Source organism: Canis aureus, chromosome 33 (genome assembly GCF_053574225.1).
Source record: "Canis aureus isolate CA01 chromosome 33, VMU_Caureus_v.1.0, whole genome shotgun sequence".
Taxonomy (NCBI): Eukaryota; Metazoa; Chordata; class Mammalia; order Carnivora; family Canidae; genus Canis; species Canis aureus.
In genome coordinates, this window is record NC_135643.1 from 40,969,880 (window position 1) to 40,983,683 (window position 13,804).

A 13,804-nucleotide genomic window follows, 5' to 3' on the forward strand; every position below is an offset into this window, starting at 1 on the left:
GTGTTTCTAGCTTCTCATGTACCTCGTGACTCTGGTCCCCACCAGGGCCTCACCTGGACCTGGTGAGTGTGTTTGCACCTGCACCTCACCTGGACCTGGTGAGTCGGTCTGCACCTGAGACTACTGTGGATCTGGTGACTGTGGTCCCCACCTGGGCTTCACCTGGATTTGGGGACTTCGGTCCCCATCTGGGCCTCGCCTGGCCCTGTTGACCATGGTCCTCAACTGGGCATAATTGGGACCCGGTCATTGTGTTCCATTACTGGACCTCACCTGGACCAAGTGACTCTGGTCCCCCTCTGGGTCTCACCGTGCCCTAGTGACTGTGAATCCAACTTTGGCCTGACTTGGACCTGCTGACACTGGTTGCCACCTGCGCCTGACCTCGAACTGTTGACTCTGGTTCTTTCAAGGGCCTCCCCTGGACCTGGTGATCCTGGTCCCCACCTGAGCCTCACCTGGACGTGGTGACTCTTGTCACCACCGGGGACTTACCTGGATCTGCTTACTGTGTTCCACACCTGGGCCTCAAGTAGAACTGTTGACCATGGTCCCAAATCCGGCCTCACATGGATCTGTTGCCTCTGATCCCCACCGGGGCTTCACCTGTACCTGGTAACTCTGGTCCTTACCTGGGCCTCATCGGGACCTAGTGAGTCTGGTCCCCACCTGGGATTCACCTGGATCTGGTGACTCTGGTCCGCACCTGGTCTTCACCTGGATCTGGTGACTCTGGTCCCACCTGGACCTCTCCTGGACCTGGTGACTCTCTTTCCAACATGGACCTCACCTGGATCTGGTGACTCTGATCCTCCGTTTGGCCTCACCTGGACCTGGTGTCTCTCGTCCGCAATTTGACCTAACTCAGAACTGCTGAATCTTGCACCACCTAGCCCCCACCCAGACCTGGTGACTCTTGTACCCAGCTGTGCCTCAATTCCACCTGATTAATCTGGTCCTCACGTGGGCCTCACATGGACCTGGGACTCAACTGGATAGAGTGGCTCTGGGTCCCACAAGGGGCTAACCTGATACTGCTGACTGTGGTCTTATTCTATGCCTCACCAGGACCTAGTCATTCTGTTCCCCATCTGGGCCTGCATGGCCCTAGTGACTCTGGTCCACACTCAGCATCATGGGACCTCGATACTCTATTCCACGCTGGGCCTCACTCTGACCAGGGACCTCTGGTCCCATTCTGGGCCTAAAACTGAACTGGTTACTCTGGTTCCCCCTCTGGGCCTCACCCTTACCTGGTGACTCTAGTCACCCCTTGGGCTTCACTTGGGCGTGGTGAATCTGGTCCTTACCTCTTCCTCTCCCTGACCTGGGGACTCTGGTCAACACATGGGCCTCACCTGGACCTGGTGAATCTGGTCCGGTCTGGGCGTCACCCAGTCCTGGTGACTTTGTTCCCCACCTGGACCTGATTGCTGTGGACTCCTTCTTGGCCTCACCTGGAACTGGAGACTCTGATCCTATCTGCGCGTCACCCAGATCTGATGGCTCTGGTCCTCACCTGGGCATCATTGATACTGGGTGACTCTGTTCCACACCTGAAACTCAACTGGACATGATGACTGTGGATCCCCTCTGGGCCTCACCCTGACCTGGTGACTCTGCTCCCCATCTGGATGTCACCTGTACCAGGTGATTGTGGCACCCCTCTGGGCCTCAACCAGATCTGGTGACTCAGGTCCTCAACTGGGCCTCAACGGGACCTAGTGAATATGCTCCATCTGGGCCTCATTTGGACCTGGTGACTCTGGTCACTACCTGGGCAACATCGGGACATGATTCCACTGCATGGCCTGCAGGTTGGACTCACCTAGACCTGGTAACTCTGGACCCTCCCTGGGCATCATCGGGACACGGTTCCTCTGCATGGCCCAAGGGTTGGCCTCACCTGGACCTGGTGATTGGGGTTTCCACCTGAGTCACCTAGGCCGCACCCAGATCTGGTGACTCTTGTCCCCAGCTATGCCTCCCCTGCACCTGGTGACCCATGCACCCACGTGGGCCTCACTTGGACCTGGTTAATCTGGTTTTACCTGGTCCTCACCTGGAACTGGTAACTCTGGTCACCACCTGGGAATCATCTGGACCTGGTGAATCTGGTCCCCATCTGGGCCTCACCCTATCCTGGTGTCTTTGTTCCCCACCTGGACCTGATTGCTGTGGACACCTTCTTGGCCTCACCTGGAAGTGGTGAGTGTGATCCTATCTGCGTGTCACCCAGATCTGGTGACTCTGGTCCTCACCTGGGCATCATTGGTACATGGTGATTCTGTTCCACACATGAGCCTCACCTGGACCCGATGACTCTGGAACCACTCTGGGCCTCACGCTGACCTGGTGTCTCTGGTCCCCATCTGGATATCACCTTGATCAGGTGATTCTGGTACCCTTCTAAGCCAAACCAGATATGGTGAAACTGGTCCTCAACAGGGCCTCACCTGGACCAGGTGACTCTGGTCCCCCTCTGGGTCTCACCGTGCCCTAGTGACTGTGAACCCCCCTTTGGCCTGACTTGGACCTGCTGACACTGGTTGCTACCTGCGCCTAACCTCGAACTGTTGACTCTGGTTCTTACAAGGGCCTCCCCGGGACCTGATGATCCTGGTCCCCACCTGGGTCTCACCTAGACGTGGTCACTCTTGTCAACACTGGGGACTCACCTGGATCTGCTTACTGTGTTCCACACCTGGGCCTCAAGTAGATCTGTTGACCATGGTCCCCATGCCGACCTCACATGAACCTGTGGCCTCTGATGCCCACCGGGGCCTCACGTGTACCTGATAACTCTGGTCCTCATCTGGGCCTCATCTGGACCTAGTGACTCTTATCCCCATCTGGGCTTAACCTGGATCTGGTGACTCTAGTCCCCAATGGACCTCTCCTGGACCTGGTGACTCTCTTTCCAACATGGACCTCAACTGGATATGGTGACTGTGGTCCTCAGTTTGGCCTCACCTGGACCTGGCGTCTCTCGTCCCCACATTGACCAAACTCAGAACTGCTGAATCTTGCCCCACCTAGGCCGCACCCAGTCCTGGTGACTCTTGTCCCCAGCTATGCCTCATTTCGACCTGATGAATATGTTACTCACGTGGGCCTCACATGGATCTGGGACTCACCTGCATAGAGTGGCTCTGGTTTCCACAAGGGGCTCACCTGATACTGCTGACTGTGGTCTTATTCTATGCCTCACCAGCACCTAGTGATTCTGTTCCCCATCTGGGCCTGCATGGCCCTAGTGACTCTGGTCCTCACTCAGCCATCTTTGGGACCTGGATACTCTATTCAACACCTGGGCCTCACTTTGACCAGGGACCTCTGGTCCAGCTCGGGGCCTCAAACTAAACTGGTTACTCTGGTTCCCCCTCTGGGCCTCACCCTTACCTGGTGACTCTGGTCACCCCTTAGGCTTCACTTGGGCCTGGTGAATCTGGTCCTTAGATGGTCCGAACCTGGATCTGGTGACTGGTCGCCACCTGGGCCTCTCCTGGACTTGGTGAATCCTGTTGCCACCTGCACGTCACCGGGACCTTGTGACTGTGGTCCTCCTGGACCTCACCTGGATCTGGTGGCTCTGGTTCCCATATGGGGTTCTCCTGGTCCTGGTTCCTGTGGTCTCCATCTGGCCTCACCTGGAACACAATGACTCTGTTCCATATTTGCCCTCTGCTGGACCTGTTGACTCTGGTACTTACCTGGGCATCATTGGGTCCTGGGAACACTCTTATATACCTGGGCCTCACCTGGACCTGGTGACTGTGGTCCCACCTGGAACTCACCTGGATCTCGTGGCTCTCGTTCCCATATGGGGCTCTCCTGGACCTGGTTCCTGTGGTCTCCATCTGGCCTCACCTGGAACACAATGACTGATCCGTATTTGGGCCTCTCCTGGACCTGTTGACTCTGGTCCTTACCTGGGCATCATTGGGACCTCGATACTCTCTTATATACCTGGGCCTCACCTGGACCTGGTGACTGTGGTCCCACCTCGGCCTCACCTGGACGAGGTGACTGGTTCCCACAGGGACCTCACCTGGACCTGGTGACTCAAGTCCTCATATGGGCATCATGGGACCTGGTTTCTCAATTCCACCTCGGGCCTCACCTGGAGCTAGTGATTCTCGTCCCCCTCTGGGCCTCATCCTGACGTGGTGACTCTGGTCCCCACCTGGATATCACCAGAGCCGGGTGACTCTGGTTCCCCTCTGAGACTCACCGGAGCTGTGGACACTGGTCCTCAACTGGGCATCAACAGGTCCTGATGAATCTACTCTTCACATAGGCCTCGTCTGGAACTTGTGACTCTTTTCTCACCTGGCATCAATGGGACATGGTTACTCTGTTCCCCACCTGCGCCTCACCTGGACATGATAACTTTGCTCAACACTTTGGCCTCATCTGGTCCTGATGACTCTGGTCCCCCCACCTAGGCCTCAATCTGGACCTGGTGACTGTGGTCCCCACCTGGGTCTCACCTGGACCTGGTGACTCTTGTTCCCACATGAACCACACCTGGACCTGTTCCCTGTGGTGTTCTTATAGACTCACATTTACCTGGTGACTCCGGTCCCCACTAGGGCCTCACCTGGACCTGGTGAGTTTGGTTGCCACCTGGGTGTCACCCATACCTGGTGACTCAGGTCCCCACGTGGGCCTCTTGGACCTGGTGAATCTGGTCCTTACCTGGTCCTCTCCCAGACCTGGGACTCTGGTCACCACCTGGGCCTCAACTGGACCTGGTGAATCTGCTCCCCATCTGGGCGTCACCCAGTCCTGGTGACTTTGTTTCCCACCTGGACCTGATTGCTGTGGACTCCTTTTGGGCCTCACCTGGAACTGGTGACTCTGAACCTAACTGGGCCTCACCCAGATCTGGTGACTCTGGTCCTCACCTGGGCATCATGGTACCTGGTGACTCTTTTCCTCACCTAAGCCTCATCTGGACATGATGACTCTGGAACCTCTCTGGGCCTCTCCCTGACCTGGTGACTCTGGTCCCCATCTGCATGTCACCTGCACCAGGTGATTCTGGTACCCCTCTAGGCATCAACCAAATCTGGTGACTCAGGTCCTCAACTGGGCCTCACCTGGACCTAGTGAATTTGCTCAATCTGGACCTCATTTGGACTTGGTGTCTCTGGTCCCTACCTGGGCATCATCGGGACATGGTTCCACTGCATGGCCTGCAGGTTTTCCTCACCTGGACCTGGTAACTCTGTTCCCTACTATGGCATCATCGGGACATGGTTCCTCTTCATGGCCTGCAGGTTGGCCTCACCTGGATCTGGTGAGTGGGGTGGTAATCTGGGCCTCACACATACATTGCGACACAGGTCCCCACGTGGGTCTCACTTGGACCTGGTGAATCTCGTCCTTAACTGGTCCTCCCCGGAACTTCTAAATCTGGTTCCCACCCGGGAATAACCTGGACCTTGTGAATCTGGTCCCCATCTTGGCCTCACCCAATCCTGGTGACTTTGTTCCCCACCGGGACCTGATTGCTGTGGACACATTTTTGGCTTCACCTGGAACTGGTGACTCTGATCCTAACGGGCCTCATCCAGATCTGGTGACTCTGGTCCTCACCTGTGGACCATTATGACCTGGATACTCTGTTCCACACCTGAGACTCACTTGGACATGATGACTCTGGATCCCCTCTGGGCCTCAGCCTAACATGGTGATATGGTCCCCATCTGGATGTCACCTAGACCAGGTGAATCTGGTACCCCTCTAGGCCTCAACTAGACCGGGTGATGTGGTCCTCAACTGGGACTCACCGGGACCTAGAGAATATACTCCACACCTGCGCCTCATCTGGACATGGTGACTCGGGTTCTAACTGGGCATCATCGGGACATGATTACTCTATGCCCCACTGGGACTGACCTGATCCTGGTAACTCTGGTCCTGACTTTGGCGTCTTCTCTACCGGGTGACTCTGGCTCCACCTGGGCCTCACCTGTAACTGGTGACTCTGATCCTAAGCATGGCCTCACCTGACCTGGTGACTGTGGTTCCCATCGGGACCTCACCTGGACCTCATGTCTCTGGTCTCACCTGGGCCTCACCAGGACCTGGTGTCTCTGGTACCCACCTGGGTAGCATCGGGATATGGTTACACTCTTCACTAACAGTGACCCAGCCGGACCTATTAACTGTGGTCTTCACCTGGGCCACACCTGCACATGGTGACACTGGTTCCCACCTGGGTCTGACCTGAACATGGTGAGTCGGATCCCCGCCTGGTCCTCACCTGTAACTGGTGATTCTCGTTCCAGCATGGACATCATGTGGACCTGTTGGCCGCAGTGTTTCTAGCATCTTTTTTTAAATTTTTATTTATTTATGATAGTCACACAGAGAGAGAGAGGCAGAGACACAGGCAGAGGGAGAAGTAGGCTCCATGCACCGGGAGCCCGACGTGGGATTCGATCCCCGGTCTCCAGGATCGCGCCCTGGGCCAAAGGCAGGCGCCAAACCGCTGCCCACCCAGGGCTCCCATGTGTTTCTAGCTTCTCATGTACCTCGTGACTCTGGTCCCCACCAGTGCCTCACCGGGACATGGTGAGTTTGGTTGCCACCTGCACCACACCTGGAACTGGTGATTCTGGTCTGCACCTGACACTACCCTGGATTTGGTGACTGTGGTCCCCACCTGGGCTTCACCTGGATTTCGGGACTCCGATCCCCATCTGGGCCTCACCTGGCCCAGTTGACCATGGTCCTCAACTGGGCAAAATTGGGACCTGGTCACTGTGTTCCACAACTGGACCTCACCTGGACCAGGTGACTATGCTCCCCCTCTGGGTCTCACCGTGCCCTAGTGACTGTGAATTCCACTTTGGCTTGACTTGGACCTGCTGACCCTGGTTGCCACCTGCGACTGAACTCGAACTGTTGACTCTGGTACTTTCAAGGGCCTCCCCTGAACCTGGTGATCCTGGTCCCACCTGGGCCTCATTTGGACTTGGTGACCCTTGTAACCACGGGGGACTCACCTGGACCTGCTTACTGTGTTCCACACCTGGGTCTCAAGTGGACCTGTTGATCATGGTCCCCAAGCCGTCCTCATATGGACCTGTTGCCTCTGATCCCCACCGGATCCTCACGTGTACCTGGTAACTCTGGTCCTCACCTGGGCCTCATCTGCACCTATTGACTCTGGTCCCCACCTGGGCTTCACCTCGATCTGGTGACTCTGGTCCCCACCTGGACTTCACCTGGATCTAGTGACTCTGGTTCCCACCTGGACCTCTCCTGGACCTGGTGACTCTCTTTCCAACATGGAACTCACCTGGATCTGGTGACTCTGGTACTCATTTTGGCTTCACCTGGACATCGTGTCTCTCGTCCCCACTTTGACCTAACTCAGAAGTGCTTAATCTTGCCCCACCTAGGCCGCACCCAGACCTGGTGACTCTTGTCCCCAGCTATGCCTCAATTCGACCTGGTGAATCTGGTCCTCACGTGGGATTCACATGGACCTGGGACTCAGCTGGATAGAGTGGCTCTGCTTCCCAAAAGGGTCTCACCTCATACTGGTGACTGTGGTCTTTTTCTATGCCTCACCAGGACCTAGTGATTCTGTTCCCCATCTGGGCCTGTATGGCCCTAGTGACTCTGGTCCTGACCCAGGCATCATTGGGACCTGGATACTCTATTCCACACCTGGTCCTCACTTTGACCACGGACCTCTGGTCCCATTCTGGGCCTCAAACTAAACTGGTTACTCTGGTTCCCCTTCTGGGCCTCACACTTACCTGGTGACTCTGGTCACCCCTTGGGCTTCACTTGGGCCTGGTGAATCTGGTCCTTAGCTGGTCCGCACATGGATCTGGTGACTGTTCCCCACCTGGGCCTCGCATGGACATGGTGAATCCTGTTGCCACCTGCGCCTCACCGGGACCTTGTGACTCTTTTCCCACCTGGCATCAATGCGACATGTTTACTCTGTTCCCCACCTGGGCCTCACCTGGACATGATAACTTTGCTCCACACTTTGGCCTCAACTGGTCCTGATGAGGCTGGTCCCCGCACCTAGGCCTCAATCTGGACCTGGTCACTGTGGTCCCCACCTGGTTCTCACCTGGACCTGGTGTCTCTCGTTCCCACATGAACCACACCTGGACCTGGTGACTGTGGTGTTCTTGTAGACGCACATTTACCTGGTGACTCCGGTCCCCACTAGGGCCTCACCTGGATCTGGTGACTCTGGCCTGAAGGTTGTCCTCACCTGGACCTGGTGAGTGGGGTTGCCACCCCATACCTGGTGACTCAGTTCCACACGTGGGACTCGTGGACCGGTTAATCTGGTCGTTTCCTGGTCCTCTCCCAGACATGGGGACTCTGGTCACCACCTGGGAATCACCTGAACCTGGTTAATCTGGTCCCCATCTGGTCCTCATCTAATCCTGGTGATTTTGTCACCCCACCTGGACCTGATTGCTGTGGACTCCTTTTTGGCCTCACCTGGAACTGGTGACTCTGATCCTAAGCATGGCTTCACCTGACCTGGTGACTGTGGTTCCCATCGGGACCTCACCCGGTCCTCATGTCTCGGGTCCCACCTGGGCCTCACCAGGACCTGGTGTCTCTCGTACCCACCTGGGTAGCATTAGGTTATGGTTACACTGTTCACTAACAGTGACCCAGCCGGACCTATTAACTCTGGTCTTCACCTGGGCCACACCTGGACATGGTGACACTCGTTCCCACCTGGGTCTCACCTGGATATTGTGAGTCGGATCCCCACCTGGTCCTCATTTGTAACTGGTGATTCTCGTTTCCACATGGACATTATGTGGACCTGGTGGCTGCAGTGTTTCTAGCTTCTCGTGTACCTCGTGACTCTGGTCCCCAGCAGGGCCTCACCGGGACCTGGTGAGTGTGGTTGCCACCTGCGCCTCACCTGGACCGGGTTATTCTGGTCTGTACCTGAGCCTAACCTGGATCTGGGGACTGTGGTCCCCACCTGGGCTTCACCTGGATTTGGGGACTCCGGTCCCCATCTGGGGCTCACCTGGCCCTGTTGTCCATGGTCCTCACCTGGGCAAAATTGGGACCCGGTGACTGTGTTCCACAACTGGACCTCACCTGGACCACATGACTCTGGTCCCCCTCTGGGTCTCACCGTTCCCTAGTGACTGTGAACCCCACTTTGGCCTGACTTGGACCTCCTGACACTTGTTGCCACCGGCGCCTGACCTCGAACTGTTGACTCTGGTTCTTTCAAGGTCCTCCCCTGTACCTGGTGATCCTGGTCCCCACCAGGGCCTCACCTGGACGTGGTGACACTTTTCACCACGGAGGACTCACCTGGACCTGCTTACTATGTTCCACTCCTGGGCCTCAAGTAGACCTGTTGACCATGTTCCCCAAGCCGGCCTCACATGGACCTGTTGCCTCTGATCCCCACCGAGGCCTCACGTGTTCCTGGTAACTCTGGTCCTCACATGGGCCTCAACTGGACCTAGTGACTCTGGTCTCCAACTGGGCTTCACCTGGATCTGGTGGCTCTGGTCCACACCTGGACCTCTCCTGGACCTGGTGACTCTCTTTCCAACATGGTCCTCACCTGGATCTGGTGACTCTGGTCCTCAGTTTGGCCTCACCTCGACCTGGTGTTTCTCGTCCCCACTTTGACCTAACTCAGAACTTCTGAATATTGCCCCACCTAAGCCGAACCCAGACCTGGCGACTCTTGTCCCCAGCTATGCCTCAATTCGACCTGATGAATCTGGTCCTCACGTGGGCCTCACATGGACCTGGGACTCAGCTGGATAGAGTGGCTCTGGTTCCCACAAGGGGCTCACCTGATACTGCTGAATGTGGTCTTATTCTATGTCTCACCAGGACGTATTGATTCTGTTCCCCATCTGGGCCTCATGGCCCTAGGGACTCTGGACCCACCTAGGCATCATTGGGACTTGGATACTCTATTCCACACCTGGACCTCACTTTGACCAGTGACCTCTGGTCCCATTCTGGGCCACAAACTAAACTGGTTACTCTGGTTCCAATCTGGGCTTCACCCATACCTGGTGACTCTGGTCACCCCTTGGGCTTCACTTGGCCCTGGTGAATCTAGTCCTTAGCTGGTCCGCACCTGGATCTGGTGACTGGACGCCACTTGGGCCTCACCTGGGCTTTGTGAATCCTGTTGCCATCTGCGCCTCCCCTGGACCTTGTGACTGTGGTCCCACCTGGACCTCACCTGGATCTGGTGGCTCTGGTTCCCATATGGGGCTCTCCTGGACCTGGTTCCTGTGGTCTCCATCTGGCCTCACCTGGAACACAATGACTCTGATCTATATTTGGACCTCTCCTGGACCTGTTGACTGTGGTCCTTACCTGGGCATCATTGGGACCTGGACACTCTCTTATATACCTGGGCCTCACCTGGACCTGGTGACTGTGGTCCCACTTGGGACTCACCTGGACGAGGTGACTGGTTCCCACAGGGACCTCACCTGGACCTGGTGACTCAGGTCCTCATATGGGCATCATGGGACCTGGTTTCTCAGTTCCACATCGGGGCCTCACCTGGACCTAGTGATTCTCTTCCCCCTCTGGGCCTCTTCCTGACGTGGTGACTCTGGTCCCCACCTGGATATCACCAGAACCGGGGGACTCTGGTCCCCCTCTGGGACTCACCCGGAGCTTGGGACACTGGTTCTCAGCTCGGCCTCAACAGGACCTGGTGAATCTACTCCTCACTTAGGCCTCGTCTGGACCTTGTGACTCTTTTCCCACCTGGCATCAATGGGAAATGGTTACTGTGTTCCCCACCTGGGCCTCACCTGGACATGATAACTTTGCTCCACACTTTGGCCTTAACTGGTCCTGATGACTCTGGTCCCCCCACCTAGGCCTCAATCTGGACCTGGTGACTATGGTCCCCACCTGGGTCTCACCTGGACCTGGTGACTCTCGTTCCCAGATGAACCACACCTGGACCTGGTGACTGTGGTGTTCCTGTAGACTCACATTTACCTGGTGACTCCGGTCCCCACTAGGGACTCACCTGGATCTGGTGACTCTGGCCTGCAGGTTGGCCTCACCTGGACCTGGTGAGTGGGGTTGTCACCTGGGGCTCACCCTGACCTGGTGACTCTGGTCCCCATCTGGATGTCACCTTGACCAGGTGAATCTGGTACCCCTCTGGGCCTCAACTAGACCTGGTGACACTGGTCTTCAACTGGGTCTCACCGAGACCTAGTGAATATGATCCCCACCTGCACCTCATCTGGACCTGGTGACTCTGGTTCTACCTGGGCATCATCGGGTCATGGTTACTCTATTCCCCACTGGGAATGACTTGATCTTGGTAACTCTGTTCCTGACTTTTGGCTCTTCTGCACCAGGTGACTCTGGCTCCACCTGGGCCTCACCTGTAACTGTTGAATCTGATCCTAAGCATGGACTCACCTGACCTGATGTCTGTGGTGCCCATGGGACCTCACCTGGTCCTCATGTCTCTGGTCTCACCTGGGCCTCACCAAGACTTGGTGTCACTCGTACCCACCTGGGTAGCATCAGGATATGGTTACACTGTTCACTAACAGTGACCCAGCCGGACCTATTAACTCTGGTCTTCACCTGGGCCACACCTGGACATGGTGACACTGGTTCCCACCTGGGTCTCACATGGACATGGTGAGTCGGATCCCCACAGGGTCCTCTCTAACTGGTGATTCTCGTTCCCACATGGACATCATGTGGACCTGGTGGCTGCAGTGTTTCTAGCTTCTCATGTACCTCGTGACTCTGGTCCCCACCAGGGCCTCACCGGGACCTGGTGAGTGTGGTTGCCACCTGCACCACACCTGGAACCGTTGATTCTGTTCTGCACCTGCGACTACCCTGGATCTGGTGACTGTGGTCCCCACCTGGGCTTCGCCCGGATTTGGGGACTCCGGTCCCCATCCGGGCCTCACCTGGCCCTGTTGACCATGGTCCTCTACTGGGCAAAATTGGGACCCGGTGACTGTGTTCCACACCTGGACCTCGCCTGGTCAACATGACTCTGGTCCCCCTCTGGGTCTCATCGTGCCCTCATGACTTTGAACCCCACTTTGGCCTGACTTGGGTCTGCTGACCCTGGTTGCCACCTGCGCCTGACCTCGAAATGTTGACTCTGGTGCTTTCAATGGCCTCCCCTGTACCTGGTGATCCTGGTCCCCACCTGGGCCTCACGTGGACGTGGTGACTCTGGTCACCACCACGGACTCACCTGGACGTGCTTACTGTGTTCCACACCTGGGCCTCAAGTAGACCTGGTGACCATGGTCCCCAAGACGGACTCACATGGACCTATTGCCTCTGATCCCCACCGGGGCCTCACGTGTACCTGGTAACTCTGGTCCTCACCTGGGCCTCATCTGGACCTAGTGACTCTGGTCCCCACCTGGGCTTCACCTGGATCTTGTGGCTCTGGTCCCCACCTGGATTTCACCTGGAACTGGTGACTCTGGTCCCCACCTGGACCTCTCCTGGACCTGGTGACTCTCTTTCCAACATGGACCTCACCTGGATCTGGTGACTCTGGTCCTCAGTTTGGCCTCACCTCGACCTGGTGTCTCTCGTCCCCACTTGGACCTAACTCAGAACTGCTGAATATTGCCCCACCTAAGCCGAACCCAGACCTGGCGACTCTTGTCCCCAGCTATGCCTCAATTCGACCTGATGAATCTGGTCCTCACGTGGGCCTCACATGGACCTGGGACTCAGCTGGATAGAGTGGCTCTGGTTTGCACAAGGGGCTCACCTGATACTGCTGAATGTGGTCTTATTCTATGTCTCACCAGGACGTAGTGATTCTGTTCCCCATCTGGGCCTCATGGCCCTAGGGACTCTGGGTCCACCTAGGCATCATTGGGACCTGGATACTCTATTCCACACCTGGACCTCACTTTGACCAGTGACCTCTGGTCCCATTCTGGGCCACAAACTAAACTGGTTACTCTGGTTCCACTCTGGGCTTCACCCATACCTGGTGACTCTGGTCACCCCTTGGGCTTCACTTGGCCCCGGTGAATCTAGTCCTTAGCTGGTCCGCACCTGGATCTGGTGACTGGACGCCACTTGGGCCTCACCTGGGCTTTGTGAATCCTGTTGCCATCTGCGCCTCCCCTGGACCTTGTGACAGTGGTCCCACCTGGACCTCACCTGGATCTGGTGGCTCTGGTTCCCATATGGGGCTCTCCTGGACCTGGGTCCTCTGGTCTCCATCTGGCCTCACATGGAACACAATGACTCTGATCCATATTTGGGCCTTTCCTGGACCTGTTTACTCTGTCCTCACCTTGGCATTATTGGGACCTGGATACACTCTTATATACCTGGGCCTAACCTGGACCTGGTGACTGTGGTCCCACCTGGCCTCAGCTGGACGGGGTGACTGGTTCCCACAGGGACCTCACCTGGACCTGGTGACTCAGGTCCTCATATGGGCATCATGGGACCTGGTTTCTCAGTTCCACTTCGGGGCCTCACCTGGAACTAGTGATTCTCGTCTCCCTCTGGACCTCACCCTGACGTGGTGACTCTGGTCACCACCTGGACATCACCAGAACCGGGTGACTCTGGTACGCCTCTGGGACTCACCCGAAGCTGGGGACACTTGTCCTCAACTGGGCCTCAACAGGACCTGGTGAATCTACTCCTCACTTAGGCCTCGTCTGGACCTTGTGACTCTTTTCCCACCTGGCATCAATGGAACATGGTTATTCTGTTCCCTACATGGGCCTCACCTGGACATGAAAACTTTGCTCCACACTTTGGC